Source organism: Eumetopias jubatus, unplaced genomic scaffold (assembly GCF_037043125.1).
Source record: "Eumetopias jubatus isolate StellerSeaLion01/CBP00866 unplaced genomic scaffold, mEumJub1_p1.0 scaffold_6, whole genome shotgun sequence".
Classification (NCBI taxonomy): domain Eukaryota; kingdom Metazoa; phylum Chordata; class Mammalia; order Carnivora; family Otariidae; genus Eumetopias; species Eumetopias jubatus.
In genome coordinates, this window is record NW_028274812.1 from 130,111,969 (window position 1) to 130,129,947 (window position 17,979).

The 17,979-nt window shown below is 38.3% G+C and overlaps 1 pseudogene; it reads left to right on the forward strand.

Annotated features, from left to right (window-relative positions):
• Positions 1-10,592: 10,592 nt before the first annotated feature.
• Positions 10,593-12,204, forward strand: LOC114223860 (elongation factor 1-alpha 1-like; annotated as a pseudogene).
• The last annotated feature ends 5,775 nt before the right edge of the window (positions 12,205-17,979 follow it).

Genomic DNA, 17,979 nt, shown 5'->3' on the forward strand with positions numbered 1-17,979 from the left:
TGTAGGTTTTTCATAGATGACTTTTATGATATTGAGGTATGTGCCCTCTATCCCTATACTCTGAAGAGTTTTGATCAAGAAGGGATGCTGTACTTTGTCAAATGCTTTTTCTGCATCTCTTGAGAGGATCATATGATTCTTGTACTCTCTTTTGTTAATGTATTGTATCACGTTGATTGATTTGTGGATGTTGAACCAGGCTTGCAGCCCAGGGATAAATCCCACTTGGTCATGGTGAATAATCCTTTCAATGTACTGTTGGATACTATTGGCTGGTATTTTGGCGAGAATTTTTGCATCCATGTTCATCAAGGATATTGGTCTGTACTTCTCCTTTTTGATGGGGTCTTTGTCTGGTTTTGGGGTCAGGTAATGCTGGCCTCATAAAATGAATTTGGAAGTTTTCCTTCCATTTCTATTTTTTGGAACAGTTTCAGGAGAATAGGTATTAATTCTTCTTTAAATGTTTGGTAGAATACCCTGGGAAGCCATCTCGCCCTGGGCTTTTGTGTGTTGGGAGATTTTTGATGACTGCTTCAATTCCCTAGGGGTTATAGGTCTGTTCAGGTTTTCTATTTCTTCCTGGTTCAATTTTGGTAGTTGATACATCTCTAGGAATGCACCCATTTCTTCCAGGTTATCTAATTTGCTGGCATAGAGTTGCTCATAATATGTTCTTATAATTGTTTGTATTTCTTTGCTGTTGGTTGTGATCTCTCCACTTTCATTCATGATTTTGTTGATTTGGGTCATTTCTCTTTTCTTTTGGATAAGTCTGGCCAGGGCTTTATCAATCTTGTTAATTCTTTCAGAGAACCAGCTGCTAGTTTTGTTGGTCTTTCTACTGTTCTTTTGTTTTCTAGTTCATTGATTTCTGCTCTGATCTTTATTATTTCTCTTTTCTTGCTGGGTTTAGGCTTTATTTGCTGTTTTTTCTCTAGCTCCTTTAGGTGTAGGTTTAGGTTGTGTATTTAAGATCTTTCTTGTTTCTTGAGAAAGGCTTGTATTGCTATATACTTACCTCTTAGGACTGCCTTTGCTGCATCTCAAAGATTTTGAACAGTTGTGTTTTCATTTTCATTGGTTTCCATGAATTTTTTTAATTCTTCTTTAATTTCCTGGTTGAACCATTTATTCTTTAGTAGGATGCTCTTTAGCCTCCATGTATTTGAATTCTTTCCGACTTTCGTCTTGTGATTGAGTTCTAGTTTCAAAGCATCATGGTCAGAAAATATGCAGGGAATAATCCCAATCTTTGGGTAGCAGTTGAGACCTGATTTGTGACATAGGATGTGATCTATTCTGGAGAATGTTCCATGGGCACTAGAGAAGAATGTGTATTCCGTTGCTTTGGGATGGAATGTTCTGAATATGTCTGTGAAGTCCATTTGGTCCAGTGTGTCATTTAGAGTTTTATTTCCTTGTTGATCTTTTGCTTAGATGATCTGTCCATTTCAGTCAGGGGGGTGTTAAAGTCCCCCACTATTATTGTATTGTTGTCAGTGTGTTTTTTTGCTTTTGTTATTATTTGCCTTATATAATTGGCTGCTCCCATGTTAGGGGCATACATATTTACAATTGTTAGATATTCTTGGTGGATAGACCCTTTAAGTATGATATAGTGTCCTTCCTCATCTCTTATTACAGTCTTTGTTTTAAAATCTAATTTGTCTGATATAAGTATTGTCACCCCAGCTTTCTTTTAGTGTCCATTAGCATGGTAAATGGTTTTCCACCCCCTCACTTTCAATCTGGGGGTGTCTTTGGGTCTAAAATGAGTCTCTTGCAGACAGCATATTGATTGGTCTTGTTTTTTAATCCAATCTGATAGCCTGTGTCTTTTGATTGGGGCATTTAGACCATTTACATTCAGGGTAACTATTGAAAGATATGAATTTAGTGCTATTGTATTGCCTGTAAGGTGACTGTTAGTGCATATTGTCTGTGTTCCTTTCTGGCCTATGCTGCTTTTAGGCTCTCTCTTTGCTTAGAGGAGCCCTTTCAATATTTCTTGTAGGGCTGGTTTCGTGTTTGCAAATTTCTTTAGTTTTTGTTTGTCCTGGAACCTTTTTATCTCTCCTTCAGTTTTCAATGACAGCCTAGCTGGATATAGTATTCTTGGCTGCCTATTTTTCTCGTTTAGTTCTCTGAAGATATCATGCCAGTCCTTTCTGGCCTGCCAGGTCTCTGTGGATAGGTGTGTTTCCAATCTAATGTTTCCACCATTATAGGTTACATATCTCTTCTTCCGAGCTGCTTTCAGGATTTTCTCTTTGTCTCTGAGACTCGTAAGTTTTACTATTAGATGTCGGGGTGTTGACCTATTTTTATTGATTTTGAGAGGGGTTCTCTGTGCCTCCTGGAATTTGATGCCTGTTTCCTTCCCCACATTAGGGAAGTTCTCTGCTATAATTTGCTCCAATATATCTTCTGCCCCTCTCTCTCTTTCTTCTTCTTCTGGGATCCCAATTATTCTAATGCTGTTTCATCTTATGGTATCGCTTATCTCTCGAATTCTGCCCTCGTGATCCAGTAGTTGTTTCTCTCTCTTTTTCTCAGCCTCTTTATTTTCCATCATTTGGTCTTCTATATCACTGATTCTCTCTTCTGCCTCATTTATCCTAGCAGTTAGTGCCCCCATTTTTGATTGCACCTTAATAGCCTTTTTGATTTCGACTTGGTTAGATTTTAGTTCTTTTATTTCTCCAGTAAGGGTGTCTCTAATAACTTCCATGCTTTTTTCAAGCCCAGCTAGTATCTTTAAAATCATGATTCAGAACTCTAGATCCGACATCATACTAATGTCCGTATTGAGTAGGTCCCTCGCAGACGGTATTATCTTATGTTCTTTTTTTCTGAGGTGATTTCTTTTGTCTTGTCATTTTGTCCAGAGGAGAACAGATGAATGAGAGAACAAAATGCTAATAGTTAATAACGTCCCCAGACAATATACTCTAAACAAATCAGGAAAGACCTGAAACCAGGGAAAAAGAAAGGGAAGGAAAGAAAAAAGAAAGAGGGGGGAAAAAAAAGAAAAAGATAAAAACAAACAAAAACAGAACAAAACAAAAAAAAACAGAATGTGATCAGATATGATCAGGCTAGTGCATAGATCAGTGCCACACAGGACACTTTGGGTGTATTTTGGTCTGTTAGAAGATAGTGCCTCCTAAATTTGTAAAGGAAGAAAGACTTATATATGTACAAAATAAGGGTTGATACAATGAAAGGGTGGAAGATGACTGTAAAGATGAAAATTATAAAAGATTTTATAAAAGGAATTGATAAGAATTTGTTTGAAAAAAGAAACAAGATTTAAAAAAAAAAGGTAGAGAATGTGGTCAGGCAGGAGACTAGAACAAAGCCATACACTAGAGATTTAGGGTATATTTTGATGTGTTAGAAGAAACTATAGCTCAAAATTTTTAAAGGGCGAACAACTTATATATATATGCCAAAAATAAGGGTAACTACTATGAAGGGATAGAATATGGCTCTAAAAATGAAAAATAAAAATGTTTTTTTTTTTAAAGGGATTGATAAGATGTTGGTTGAAAAAAGGGAAAAAGAAAAATTAAAAAAAAGTTAAAAAAATTAACTTTGAAAAACTAATGAATCATGGTAAAAAAGCCATGAATTCTCTGTGCAGTATTCCCCTAGCGCTGGAGTTCTGCTGTTCTCCTTGATTGGTCAACTTGGTCTTGGCTTGTTGGCTGTTCGTGCTGATCTTCTGGGGGAGGGGCCTGTTGCCATGGTTCCCAAATGTCTTTGCCGGAGGCTGAATTGCCCCACCCTGGTGAGTCTGGGCTAAGCAATCTGCTTTGGTTTGCTCTCGGGAGCTTTTGTTCCCTGCAAGCTCTCGGTACAGCTCTGGTGGATGAGAGTGAAAATGGTGGCCTCCCAATCTCCTCCTGGAGGAGCCGAGAACTCGGGGCCCCACTCTTCATTGTGCCCCCAGAGAAAAGCAATCACTCCCTTTTCCCTGGTTTCTGCCCGCACTCTGTACTCACCCGGTCTGTGACCAAGCATTTCTATCTCTGGCACCCGACCCCGTGTGGAGTCTCCAAACCCAGCAGATACCTGCGGTGCGCTCCCGCTCCTCCCGGGGGTGGAAGGGGAGTCTCCCTGGCTCTGCTGCTTGTTGGGTCCCTGCTGGAGGAGCAGTGGCCCGACTGGCCCGTGGATCACAGTTTATGGCAACCCCGAGCTGAGAGCCCGCGCCTCGGCTCTGTCCCTGAAGCCGGCTTTCCAGCTCCGATACCTGGGAGCTCTGCTGCACTCAGGCACCCCCGGTCTTTCTGTGACCCCGAGGGTCCTGAGACCACACTGTCCCGCGAGGGTTCCACCCCCCACTTAGCCATTGCAGCGACGTCCCTCAGCGGAGCCGACTTCTAAAAGTTTCGATTTTGTGCTCGCGGCTCTGTCACTTGCCAGAAGCGGCCGACGGAGGCCCCCTCCCCTGCCGTCTATCCTCCCGAATATCGCCTCGGATTCACTTCTCCGCACATCCTACTTTCCAGAAAGTGGTCGCTTCTCTGTTCAGAGAGTTGTTGCTACTCTCTTCTTCGATCTCCTATTGAGTTCATAGGTGTTCAGAATGGTTTGATCCCCATTCAGCTGAATTCCTGAGAGCATATGAAATCCAGGTCTCCTACTCGTCTGCCATCTTGCTCCGCCTCCTAAATATATAAAGCAAATATTAACAGAAATAAAGGGAGAATTAGACAACAATAATAGTAGGGAACTTTAATATCCCACTTACATCAATGAATAGATTATCCAAATATAAAATCAATATGGAAACATTGGCTTTAAACAACCTATTAGATCCGATGGACTTAATATATACAGAACATTCAACCAGATGGCAGAATATACATTTTTTCAACTACACATGGAACGTTCTCCAGGACAGATCACATGTCAGGCTAAAGAATAAGTGTCAAGAAACTCAAGAAGATTGAAATAATTTCAAATATGTTTTCCACCCACAATGGTAGGAAAGTAAAGATCAGTTACAAGAAGAAACTGAAAAAAAATACACAAAAATGTGGAGACAGCAACATATTATTAAACAATGGGTCAACAACAACAAAAAAATCAAAGAAAAAATCAAAAATTATTTTCAGACAAATGAAAATGGAGACACAAGCTTCTAAAATCTTTGGGATGCAACAAAAGCAGTCCTAACAGGGAAGTTCAGAGCAATACAGGCTTGACTCAAGAAATAAGAAAAATCTCAAGTAAATAATTTAATCTTATATCTGAGGGAACTAGAAAAAGAAGAACAAACAAAGTCCAAAGTTAGAAGTTAGGAAATAATAAAGATCAGAGTGGAAATAAATAAAATAGACACAATATAAAAGGTCAATGAAGTTAAGAGCTGATTCCTTGAAAAGACAAACAAAATTAACAAAACTTTAGCCAGACTCATCAAGAAAAAAAGAGAGATGGCCCAAATAAATAAAGTCAAATATCAAAGAAGAGAAATTACAGCCAATATTATAGCAATATAAAGGATCATCAGATAATACTATAAATAGTTACATGCCAACAAATTAGACAACTTAGAAAAAAGGGATAATTTCCTAGAAGTGTGTAATCTTCCAAGACTGAAATCATGAAGAATTAGAAAATCTCAGTAAACCAATTACTAGTGATGAAATTGAATCAGTAATCAAAAAGTCCCAACAAACAGAAGTCCACTTTCAGATGGCTTCAGAGGTGAATTCTATCACACATTTAAAAAGGAGTTAAAATCTACCCTCCTCAAATTATCCCAAAAAATTGAAGATGAGAGAACACTTCTGAACTTATTTTATGAGGTCAGCAACACCCTGATACCAAGACCAGCCAAAGACACTACAAAAAAGGAAAATTCCAGATCAATATCCCTGATAAACAGAGATGCAAAAATCTTCAACAAAATACTAGCAAACCAAATTGAACAACACATTAAAAAGATCATATACCATGACCAAGTGGAATCCATTCTAGGGATTCAAAGATGGTTTGACATCACAAATCAATCAACATGATACACCCCATTAACAAAGTGAAGGATAAAATTCCTATGATCATCTTGATAGACGCAGAAAAAGCGTTTGACAAAATTCAACATCTGTTTATGATTTGAAGTCCAAAAAAGTCAAGACAGGGAACACACTTCAAAATAATAAAGGTCATATATGACAAACCCACAGCTAACATCTTACTTAATGTTGAAAAGCTGAAAGTGTTTCCTCTAGGATTAGGAACAAGGTGAGGATGCCCACTATTTCTGCTTTTATTCAACACAATATTGGAAGTTCATATACATACAAAGGGATATTGGTCAAAATACAGAGTGGAATCTTGCCATCTGTGACAACATGGATGGAATTAAATTGTATTATGCTAAGTGAAATAAGTATGACAGAGAAAGATAAATATCTTATGATTTACTTATATGTGGAATCTAAAAACCAAAAAAAAAAAACCAAAAAAAAAACCAAAACAGAAAGGGACTCATAGATACAGAAAACAATCTAGTGCTTGCCAAAGGGGATGTGGGTGTGGACAGATAAAATAGGTGAAGGAGATTAAGAGCCACAAACTTCCAGTTATAAAATAAATAAATAGCAGGGATGTAAATTACAGCATAGGGAATAAAGTCAATAATATTTGAATAATTTTGTATAGTGACAGGGTACCTAGAACTATTGTGACAATCATTTCATAATGTATAAAAACATTAAATGACTATGTTGTATACCTGAAACTAACATAATATTGTATGTCAATTATAATTCAATAAAATACTAGTTAGAAATGTCTGACACTTTCTACTCAAATTTATTTACTTCTAGTTAACACACTGATTAGTAATTAGAGCAAAACTTTGTGCTCAAATTCACTCCACTTTATAATTCATTGATTATTTAAACAATTTCTGAGCTAATGAGCTACACCAATTATTGGCCTGGTGCTGGGTATGTAAAGACAATAAAATTTATTTTTGTTTTTGAAGACCTTATAGTCTTATTGAAAATATAGGCATCACACTTGCAAATTTCAATGGTATCAGCTTTAACAGAGTTATAAAATAAAATGGAACTGAAGTTAAAAGGATAAAATAACTACATGAAGAGTTCATGAAAGCCTTCTTAGAAGAGATGATACTTGAATTGAGTCTTAAAAGGTGAGTAGGTGTTTCCAGGTGGTGAATGTAAGAAAGGACCTTCCAGAAGAGGTAGCATCCTTATTATTGTGGTAGGTCTTATTGTGCTTAGAAAATGGTGGCAACTTTAGTAAAACTGGAATTTAGAGTTGTGTTGGTGGTTCAAACAAAGGGGACAAGAGTTTAGATGGTGTTAGCAAAGGAATACAAGGCCAGAAGTATGGTGAAAGGGCCTTTGGAGCTAAAATAAGAAATGTGGTCTAATGTTATAAGCAATAGGAGGCAAGAAAGGTTTTAAAGTAAGCAAATGACATGATTAGATTTAATTATTAGGAAAAAAGCCGGTGTCAGTCAACACCTACCAGGCTGAACAGGGGGTTCTGAGACAGGAAGCGGTTCTAAGAACCTAGACAAAGGGTGATAAAGTTCAGAATTAAGCACAAAGGATGGAGCAGAGGCTTGGACTTTGGATTTATAACTATTTCTATGACAGATCCCAAAATAAAAGGCATGTTCAGAATTTAAAATGTTTTTAGAAGGAAACATAAAGTAAAATAATAATATGTGAACTTCATACCAAGATTAAAACCTTTCAACTGAATTTTAGTATTTACCAAAAGAGCATATGTTGAATGGTCTCAACTTTTGGTCTGCCAAGCTATTTTTATGGGATAAGAGTATTCAAGAAAGAAGAATCTTTTCTTCCCAAAAAGAGTGCTAATGTCCACTTTAACGCTTCCCTAAATATCTCCAACATGAAACAATTGGCATAGACACATCCAAACCTAGAGCCGTCAGTGCCTTTGATGTAAGACAAATGCAGTCCAATGAAGAAGTGTGTCTGTTCCCATAGTGGTCGCCAAAGTCAAGGTTCAGAGCACAAGTTACTGTTATCTCTTTCATGGGTTTTATGTGTTCAAGAATATGATAATAAAAAAGAAAAACAAGCTCTCTGATAAACCACATTTATAGCCTCTTGGACTGCAAAGTTCACAGCAAGTGTCTTTCTCTTTTGAAGTCACTGTATTTCTTGAGAACCAGAAGTGTGCAAGGCAGAAGCTTGTTGACGATAGGGAGGAGAGTAAGAAAGCATGTGAGCAGGTCTGAGCCTGGGGCTCATGGCTCGGCAGGGTACATGGGTCTTCAAGACTATAGGCAGGCTACAGAAGGCCTTCCAACTCTCTGAAATCATGGGAATGATGATGGTGGATGTACGGATTTTTCTGGGGAAAGTGTTAATTGCTTTCATCAGATTCTCCAGCTTTAAAGAGCTGGCATTTGAAGGTTTGACTAGACACAATGACAATATATATCAGTATATAATAAGAACAAAAAGAGTGGTTCAAAAAATAAGGTTTTCCTACTTCAGAAGATAGCCATACAATGTTGGGCACGTTTGCCTCTTTGAGCCTCAGGTTTTTTTCCATTACCATGTCCTAGGCTTATTGCGAAAATTTTTATAGAACAGTTTGCACAACGCTTGGAAAATGTTTTCATTGTGTATTTATGACAAATGCAGATATGACATTTGTTATGCATGTGTACGCATAGTGGCTATAAATATAAAACTTAAGCTTAGTGAATTGTTGAGGATCAGTCATATTTCATTTATGATCGTCTCTTGGAAGCTGAAGAAAGAAGATCAAGTAGCAAGAATGTTTATGTTCTTCAAGTACTATTTTTAAGAGGGCAAATGTTAGATTCTGGTGTTAATCACCCATTGCCATGCCATGAATGAAGAATTTGAGTCAATGACAATCCCCAGTGGCAACCCTTGGAGTGAATGAGTCAAACTGACATGACATGATAAATTAACTAATTTTTGGGAGAATGTATAACCAATAAGGATCAGGCCCTACTTCTGATGATGAGGATTGTAAGAACATTCTTTAAGAAAATCGAACCCTGGTCAAACGAGGGCTGCTTCTTTTCATATCTTTCTTGTTTAGTGATCCTGGGAGACTTAACTTGATTATTCAGCTTCTCCCAACACAAGTAATTGAAACGTGGGGCAGATGGAGCCCTGCATTAGCAAGCCAGAATCAGAGGGTTTGGTCACTACATGGCCTCCTTCACCAACACACCAATCCAAGGAAGGAGGCCAGGCTGCACGAGAATCTTGCTTTAGGACCCAGGCAATTTCTTTGTCCACTGCCCTCCACTGATTAGGCCTCTGGCTCAAGAGCTTGAATTTTGAAGACTTAATTTAATTGGAGGACCATGATGGGTGTCCATTCTTTTCTCCTGGTCTACCTGATCCCTCCATTATTTCCCTGGCTAGCTTACAGGCTACCTAGAAAACTTCATGTCCCTTTTATTAGATTCCCTTGTACTGATGTATGTATATCCTCTCAGACATTTTTTCCCTTGGACAGAAAAATATTTTGGTAAACCAAAACAAAACAACTTACCCACAAGACAAAGTGATTACTAGTTGGAGATCTGGTTGGAAGATATTAGCCAGCTGTGAAGCAGAAACACATTTTTCTCCATGCTTTTTCATAATAGTATTCAGAGTCATATGTAAGTTGGATGACATGCGGTTAGAGCTGTAAGGAGAGAAAGTGTGTTGTAAGGGAGAGAGCACGGGGCTGTGCAGCAAGGCAGGTGGGGGTTGAGAGCCAGGCCACGTCTACCTATATCATGATAGACTATTTACTTCTTAGAAATGTCCTGTCAGTGAAATGTGAATGATAATGCCTGAAAGAGGAATTTTAAGGATTAAAGGTAAAGTGCTTGGCACCACTGAATACTGAGTAAATTAGAAATATTTTATTGTTTTGTTAATGTTCAATTCTTGCTCTACCTTAAAGAAACTCTATATCAAGTACTTTATTTTATGTATGCAGCCCATGTTTGTTAATCACGTGCTATGTGCGTAGTGGTAAGTGCTGGGAAACAAGGGAGTAAAGCAGAATCCACACGTTCAAAGACATAATAGTCTACCCATCTTGGGGTATTTGTGTGCATGTCCAAAGAGTAGAGAATTATGATTCCTTGTCTTGTTGAAAATTTTACCTAAACAAAATGAAATCAGTGAGTTTGTCTTTTCACTGTGTCTGTATAACATAAAAATATGCATATAGCTCATATTTAGGGATGCAGAATATGGGAATTCTAAGGAGCTGAATATTGAACCCTGAATTACACCAGGGGCACAAAAGCGATGAGCCATGTTTGTGTGTAGTTTCTTCATGGTATGCTCCTTCTTTGTCCCAACAATAACTTAACATTTGTCACATTGGATTCTATCTGAGGTCAACCTGACTTGAGTTTTAGATCCAGGGTCTTCCTTTTCATTCATTTCTTCTCAGAATACCAAGTTCCCCAAATAGATTTACAAGTTTTTAAAAAGATGTAATCTGTTTTTTTTACAACAGGTTTGCCACCAGAACACTGGTGTCATGAAAGCCACCACCAAACCTAAACCAAAATGGGAAAGGAGATGATTCATATCAACACTGCTGTCATGGATGCGTAGATTCAGGCAAGTCTACCACTACTGCTCATCTGATCTACAAATGTGGTGGGAGTGACAAAAGAACAATTGGAAAACTTGAGAAGGAGGTTGCTGAGATGGGAAAGGGCCCCTTCAAGTATGCCTGGGTCTTGGATAAACTTAAAGTTGAATGTGAACATGATATCACCATTGATATCTCCCTGTGGAAATTCAAGACCAGCAACTATTATGTGACCATTGCTGACGCCCCCTTCGTTGACGCCCTAGGACACAGAGACTCCATCAAAAACATGATTACTGGCACATCTCAGGCTGACTGTGGTGTCCTGATTGTCACTGCTGGTGTTGGTGAATTTGAAGCAGGTATCTTCAAGAATGCACAGACCTGCGAGCAAGCCCTTCTGGCTTACACGCTGGGTGTGAAACAGCTAATCATCGGTGTTCACAAAATGGATTCCACTGAACCACCCTACAGCCAGAAGAGATATGAAGAACTCAGTAAGGAAGTCAACACCTACGTTAAGAAAATTGGCTCCAATCCTGAGACAGTAGCATTTGTGCCAGTTTCTGGTTGGAACGGTGACAGTATACATGCTGGAGCCAAGTGCTAACATGACTTGGTTCAAGAGATGGAAAGTCACCTGTAAAAATGGTAATTCCTGGGGAACCACGCTGCTTGAAACCCCAGATTGCATTCTGCCACCAGCTCGTCCGACTGACAAGCCCTTGCATCTGTCCCTCCAGGACATCTACAAAATTCGTCATATTGGTACTGTTCCTGTGGGCTGAGTGGAGACTGTTTTTTTTTTTTTTCCGTTTATTTGTTTTTAAGATTTATCGATTTATTTTAGAGAGGAGGGGCAGAGGGAGAGGGGGAGAGAATTCTAAGCAGACTCCATGTTGAGCATGGAGCCTCATGGGGCTTGATCTCACGCCCCTAAGATCACCTGAGCTGAAACCAAGAGCCAGATGCTCAACGGACTGTGCCATCCAGGCATCTCAGAGATTGGTGTTCTTAAACCAAGCATGGTGGTCACTTTTGCTCCAGTCAATGTTATAACTGAAGTAAAATCTGCTGAAATGCACCATGAAGCTTTGAGTGAGGCTATTCTTGGGGACAGTGTGGGCTTCAATGTCAAGAACATATCTGTCAAAGATGTTCGTCATGGCACTGTGGCTGGTGACAGTGAAAATGACCCGCCAACAGAAGCCACTGGCTTCACAGCTCAGGTGATTATCCTGAACCATCCAGCCAAATCAGTGCTGGATATGAACCTGCACTGGATTGTCACACAGCTCACATTGTTGCATGTTTGCTGAGCTGAAGGAGAAGATTGAACACAGTTCTGGAAAAAAGGTGGAAGGTGGCCCCACGTTCCTGAAATCTGGTGATGCTGCCATCATTGATATGGTTTCTGGCAAGCCTATGTGTGTTGAGGGCTTCTCTGACTATCCTCCTCAGGGCCATTTTGCCGTTTGTGACAGGAGACAGACTGTTTCTGTGGGTGTCATCAAAGTGGTGGACAAGAAGGCAGTTGGAGCTGGCAAGATCACCAAGTCTGCCCAGAAAGCTCAGAGGCTCTGAGACCTGCCACCCCAGCCTTAATCAGTGGTGGAAGAATGGTCTCAAACCTGTTTGTGTCAATTTGCCATTTAAGTTTAATAGTAAAAACTGGTTAATGATAACAATACATTGTAAAACCTTTAGAAGGAAAAGAGAACATTTGTGGACCATTTGTTTTGTGTGTGTGTGTGTGTGTGTGTGTGTGTGGCAGTTTTAAGTTATTAATTTTTTTAAAGATTTTATTTATTTATTTGTCAGAGAGAGTGTGTACACAAGGAATGGCAGGCAGAGGGAGAAGCAGTCTCCCTGCTGAGCAAGGAGCCTGATGCGGGACTCGATCCCAGGACCCTGGGATCACGACCTGAGCCGAAGGCAGGTGCTTAACTGACTGAACAACCCAGGTGTCCCATTAAGATATTAATTTTTAAAATCAATACTTTTTTAAAAAGATTTTATTTATTTATTTGACAGAGAGAGACACAGTGAGAGAGGGAATATAAGCAGGGGGAGTGGGAGAGGGAGAAGCAGGCTTCCCGTGGAGCAAGGAGCCCGATGTGGGGCTCGATCCTAGGACCCTGGGATCATGACCTGAGCTGAAGGCAGACGCTTAATGACTGAGCCACCCAGGCGCCCCTAAAATCAATACTTTTTAATGGAAACAACTTGACCAAAAATCTGTCACATAATTTTGAGACCCATTAAAACAAAAGCTTAATGAGAAAAAAAATTTTAAATGTAAAAGATATAATCAAATTTTGCTCTGGATCACTGTTTTGTTGTTTTTGTTGTTGTTTTTTCCAATGTCCAAGAAACTTTTTAACACCTACTTGACAAAATAAGTAAGTAATCATCTATTTTGGGGATGGAAAAAGAGGAGGTGGGAATGAGATGTCTGGCCTAACCTCCTGTTATTTAGGCATGGAAATGATTTGTTTAGTGATTCTGCCACAATTGTAAAACAGCTTTTGCATTGTCTTGGTTTCTCCATGTGTTTTGAAAGAGAATAGTGTACTTAAATCTTGTTTTAATTCTTGGGAATTAAGTGTATATTTGGGGAGGGTGGAAAAGAGGCATTATTGAAAGAAAAGTGTTTCTAATACAACTTGGAAGACAACACAGAAAAAAAAGAAAGTGAATCAATAATTTTATTTTAGAATTGGAAGGGATGTTAAAGCTCATCTTCCCTCTGTATAGATGAATGAAATGAGTTTAAGTATCTTGTCCGTGGAATATCATGCAAACTAAGATGTCCTGACTTCTAGAATAGGGCTTTGCTTTCCTCTAAGTGTTATTATGGGATTACAGTGCAGAATGGTCTAATAAATATCATCATGTTGCCATTACTGCTTGTGAGGACTGGTTGTATGTACAAAGTTTAAGTAAAACCCGATACAAAAATCCTAGTGCCCTAAAGTAACTGTTTAATGATGACGCCTTTGCTCTCTTCAGACCAGTGAAATGAACACACATTTCTAGCTCCATTTAATAAAAGGTCTCCTTGAGGGCGCTAAATCCTGCTTTTCTGGAAAAGCTCATCCACCTCACATGGGTAAACAATTCACTTCCTCACAAATTTTGTTTACTCACAATCCATAAACAGAATAAATTCTGGTTTGTGTTATTGCTGTTATCATAAAATTAGACAGAGTTTACTGGAATGAATGGTGGTAGACTGTTGCTAACACAGGTATCCGTTCTGCACAGCTTTCTAGAAAGGAAGAACAGGTTGACCAAACATGTTAGATTTATGGTTAATTGACCGTAATTATTTAATTGTGATTACTCTGAATACTTCTGCTAGTAGTCATCATGGATGGTTTAAAAATAAAGCAACCCACTTCATCGTTCATAGGTAAATGTTTCTGAGTTTTAAAAAAATTTATCAGCTAGAAAAATTTGCACTGGCTTCACCTATATTCATTCAAACTATATTCTTTCTACCTTTACTTCATTACCTTCCTCAGCATATTGACCTTTAATTCCTCCAGAGACCTAATTTCAAGGTAAATTATATGAAAGTAATTTTTTAAAAATATTTATTTATTTATTTTCAGAGAGAGAGAGAGATAGAGAGAGTGAGCAGGAGGAGGGGCAGAGGGAGAGAATCTTTCATACAGATTCCCCACTGAGCGTGGAGCCTGATTGGGGGGCCGGATCCCACAACCCATGAGAACATGACCTGAGCTGAAACCAAGAAGAGTTGGACACTTAACCGACTGAGCCACCCAGGTGCTCCTATACAAAAGTAAATTTTGAAAGAAACTAGTCAAGACCCAGATTTTTCAAACAAAACTTTCTTATTACTGTAGTTAAGGCCAGTTAGGATTAGTGATTCTATTTTTTAAAATATATTTATAATTAAAGTTGTTTGGATTTTATTCTTTTGGGAGGCTTTCTTTCTTTCTTTTCCTTCCTTCATTCCTTTTGTCCTTTGTTCTTCTTTTTTGTCAAACACAATTTGCATGAAGAAGAAATAGTAAGAGATGACCATTTACACTCCAGTGGCTTCACTCTGGACAATTCTCTCCTCCCTATCCATGCCTTAACCAAAAACTGCAGATGAAAGAAAATTTCCAACTGTATGTAAAATTTTGGGAATATTGCAACATATTGATGGATCCTATATAATTTTGAAGCATCAGCTCTTTATTAAAACCAGTTTATTAAGATTTTCCTAGTATTAGGTCATACTCGCAAGAGCAGATCTGCTTTTAATGATACTACTAATATATACAATATATGCAAGGTATAGCTATATCAGATCATCACAACAGTACATCAGAAACACAACATAGACAACTCATTTCCATCTTTTCCGGGCCTTAGTCCCCTTATCTGTAAAGGGATGGAAGAGGGAGTGAAAGGCTTCTAAGTTTAGTTCCTGCACAAACTTTTTATGAACCTGTTTTTTTTAAAGATTTATTTATCATTTTAGAGAGAGAGAGAGAGAGAGCACGTTGTGGGAGAGGCAGAGGGAGAGGGAAAGAATCTCAAGCAGACTCTGTGCTAAGCACGGAGCCCAACGTGGGGCTCCATCTCGTGACCCTGAGACCATGACCTGAGCCTCCAGGATGCACAACTGACTGAGTCAGCCAGGCACCCCTTATGAACATTTTCTCAACACACGAACTTTCCAGCAATCCTGACAGTGAAGAACACTGTTACCAGATTATTCACAAGGGAAATACTTTTTTGTGGTTTAGAATTTAAATCTAAAAATGTTGATGAAGTACATGCAGAGAGCTTTAGGTTAACTTAGAAAATTATGGCTGGATCTGCCATTTCCTAGGTTAAACACTTAAACAGGCAATCCATTGTATGTTATTTATTTCATGAAATGCCTTAATCCTCAAAGAGCACAACAGAATCAGAATATCCTTCTAATATTACTTTTCACAATTTAAAAACTTTGGTTATGACTAGCCTTGTTCTTGTCTCTTAAGATGAAAGAGCCTATTTTTCAAATGCCCTCACTATGCTGCATTCTTGCCATCACATATGGGGTACATTTTGGGGAGTTTCTATGGCCCTCCTCCAACTTCATCATGGCACTCTTATACAGTTATGTAAAAAATTGTTAGGTTAATTTCCAGGGCTGGAGAAATGATGATTCTGTACATTTTGAGTTTTGTTACAATAAAATTTTTGCTGGTCCTCCTATTCTTTTTAATTTTTATTAATTTTTTTTTTTTTTTTTTTTGGTGGCAGATGTAGTAACTACATTGGGGTGCTGGAGAACATAGAAGAAAAGCATCATGTAGAAATACATACCCAAACTAGAATGACAGGACTTAAAAAACAAATAGAATTCAATCCCTTTATAGTTCTTTGTTTTACAGCTGATAAAACCTTTTGTTTCCCTTATTTCTGATCAACTCTCTTAAAGCTTCCCTGACACCACGCCTTCCTTGCCAACTCTCCTGAGACTGTTTGGCCTCTGCTTTTCTATCTCCATGTCAAATACAAAGGATTTCTAGCCTCTATTTTTTTTTTCCTTATCAGTGAAAATTCAAATCAGACGTTGTCACAGCTGTTTGGATGCTTATTTTTCTAAGCTCCTCTAAAACCCATGAAGGCAGAATTTGTTTCTTTTTTTCTGCCTTCTTCTTTGTACCCCTAATCCTAGCAAAGTGCCTGGCATGCAGCAGGAACTCAGGGCTGAACTAGTAAATACTTGCATCAGGAAACACTGTGTGCCCTGAACACCAGCTGCCAATGACTTCTTCATTGTCAGGACTGCTGGAAAGCTCGAGTGCTGAGAGTAGTTTCAGAAAAAGTTTGTGCAGGAAAGAACCCGAGGAATCATTCCATCTTCTTATGGCCATTTACAGATGAGGAAGATGAGAATGAATTGTCTCTTTTGTGTTCCTGATTTGTATATTTTAAAATAGAAAAAAAACATTAATATTAACCTATAAAAAGTAATATTCATAAAAGAGCAGATGATATAATTTCTCATATTTTCCCCAGCTTCACTGAGGCATGATTGACAAATAAAACCTGTATATATATATCTATAAGCTATCTATCATCTATCTATCTATCTATCTATCATCTATCATCTATCAGTAGGGTAGATAGATAGATCAGTAGGTGCCCAATGTGATGATTTGATATGGCTATTCATTGTGAAATGATGACCACGATCAAGTTCATTAACACATTCATCATCTCATATCATTGAGCACCAACCATATGGCTACTTGGGAATCAGAAATTTTGTCTTTTATTTTTTTTCTTCTTTTATTTTATTTTATTATGTTATGTTAGTCACCATACAATACGTCATTAGTTTTTGATGTAGTGATCCATGATTCATTGCATTTTGCCTTTTAATCGCTTTGATGTGATATCTACTGGCTTGTCTCTGAGTGCTTAGGGTTGGGTTGGCTCACAGATGGGAGTTATGGTACAGCAGGGGCTGTGGTGACAGAGATCCAGAAGGCTGCAGAGAGAGCCTTGAGCAACAGGGCCAGTGGAAGCAGAGGTCTTCACCTTTATGATCATCCCAAACCGGGTGGATCTGATGGGAGATCTAACCTGGAGAAACCGAGAAGGTGGATCCTTGCAGGCTTGAGGTGTAGGGACAGTTTCTCCTTTTTTCTTCTGATCTGATACTAAGATATTAAATTAGGATGGAAATAAGAGAATACCAGAATATTCAAGAAATCCGGCCAGAAATAGGCCTGATAGGTTGTGTATTCTGTCCATGGGAGTCTTCGTGCTGCCCTTCTGAGGTAACAGACTTATGCTTGACATGTCAGCCTATGAATCTAGACTAGGAAGAATCGTCACCAAATTTTGCTAGTTTGAGGAGTAGGAGTAATAGCGGTTCTCTCACGGCTCAGTAGTTTGGAATCTGAGAGACTCATGATGGAGGGTAAAGCTGCCTGAGTATCCACAGTACATATCTATACATTTATATGAATCTATACATATGCAAAAATATACACTGTGCTGGGTTTGTGAATATTCTTTCTATTCTTACTGTTGGGATTAGAGATAGAAATATTAAAATGAAGATACACTGAATTAATATTTCCAAATTCTCTGGGAAAAGTTAATTTGTAACATGTTAAAAACAGATATTCAAATAAGATTCTAGAATACCTTCCCTAGAACTGAAAACAAAACAAAACAACACCCAAATCTGATCCCTAACAAACTCTTTTGAAACAGGTGTTTTTGTCAAATAGTAAATCTATAACCAAGTATTTCAATGTATGAAGATTCAGAAAACGTACATATATTCTAAGAATTTTTTAAAATATTTGATTTGGTTCTCTCACTGGTCAG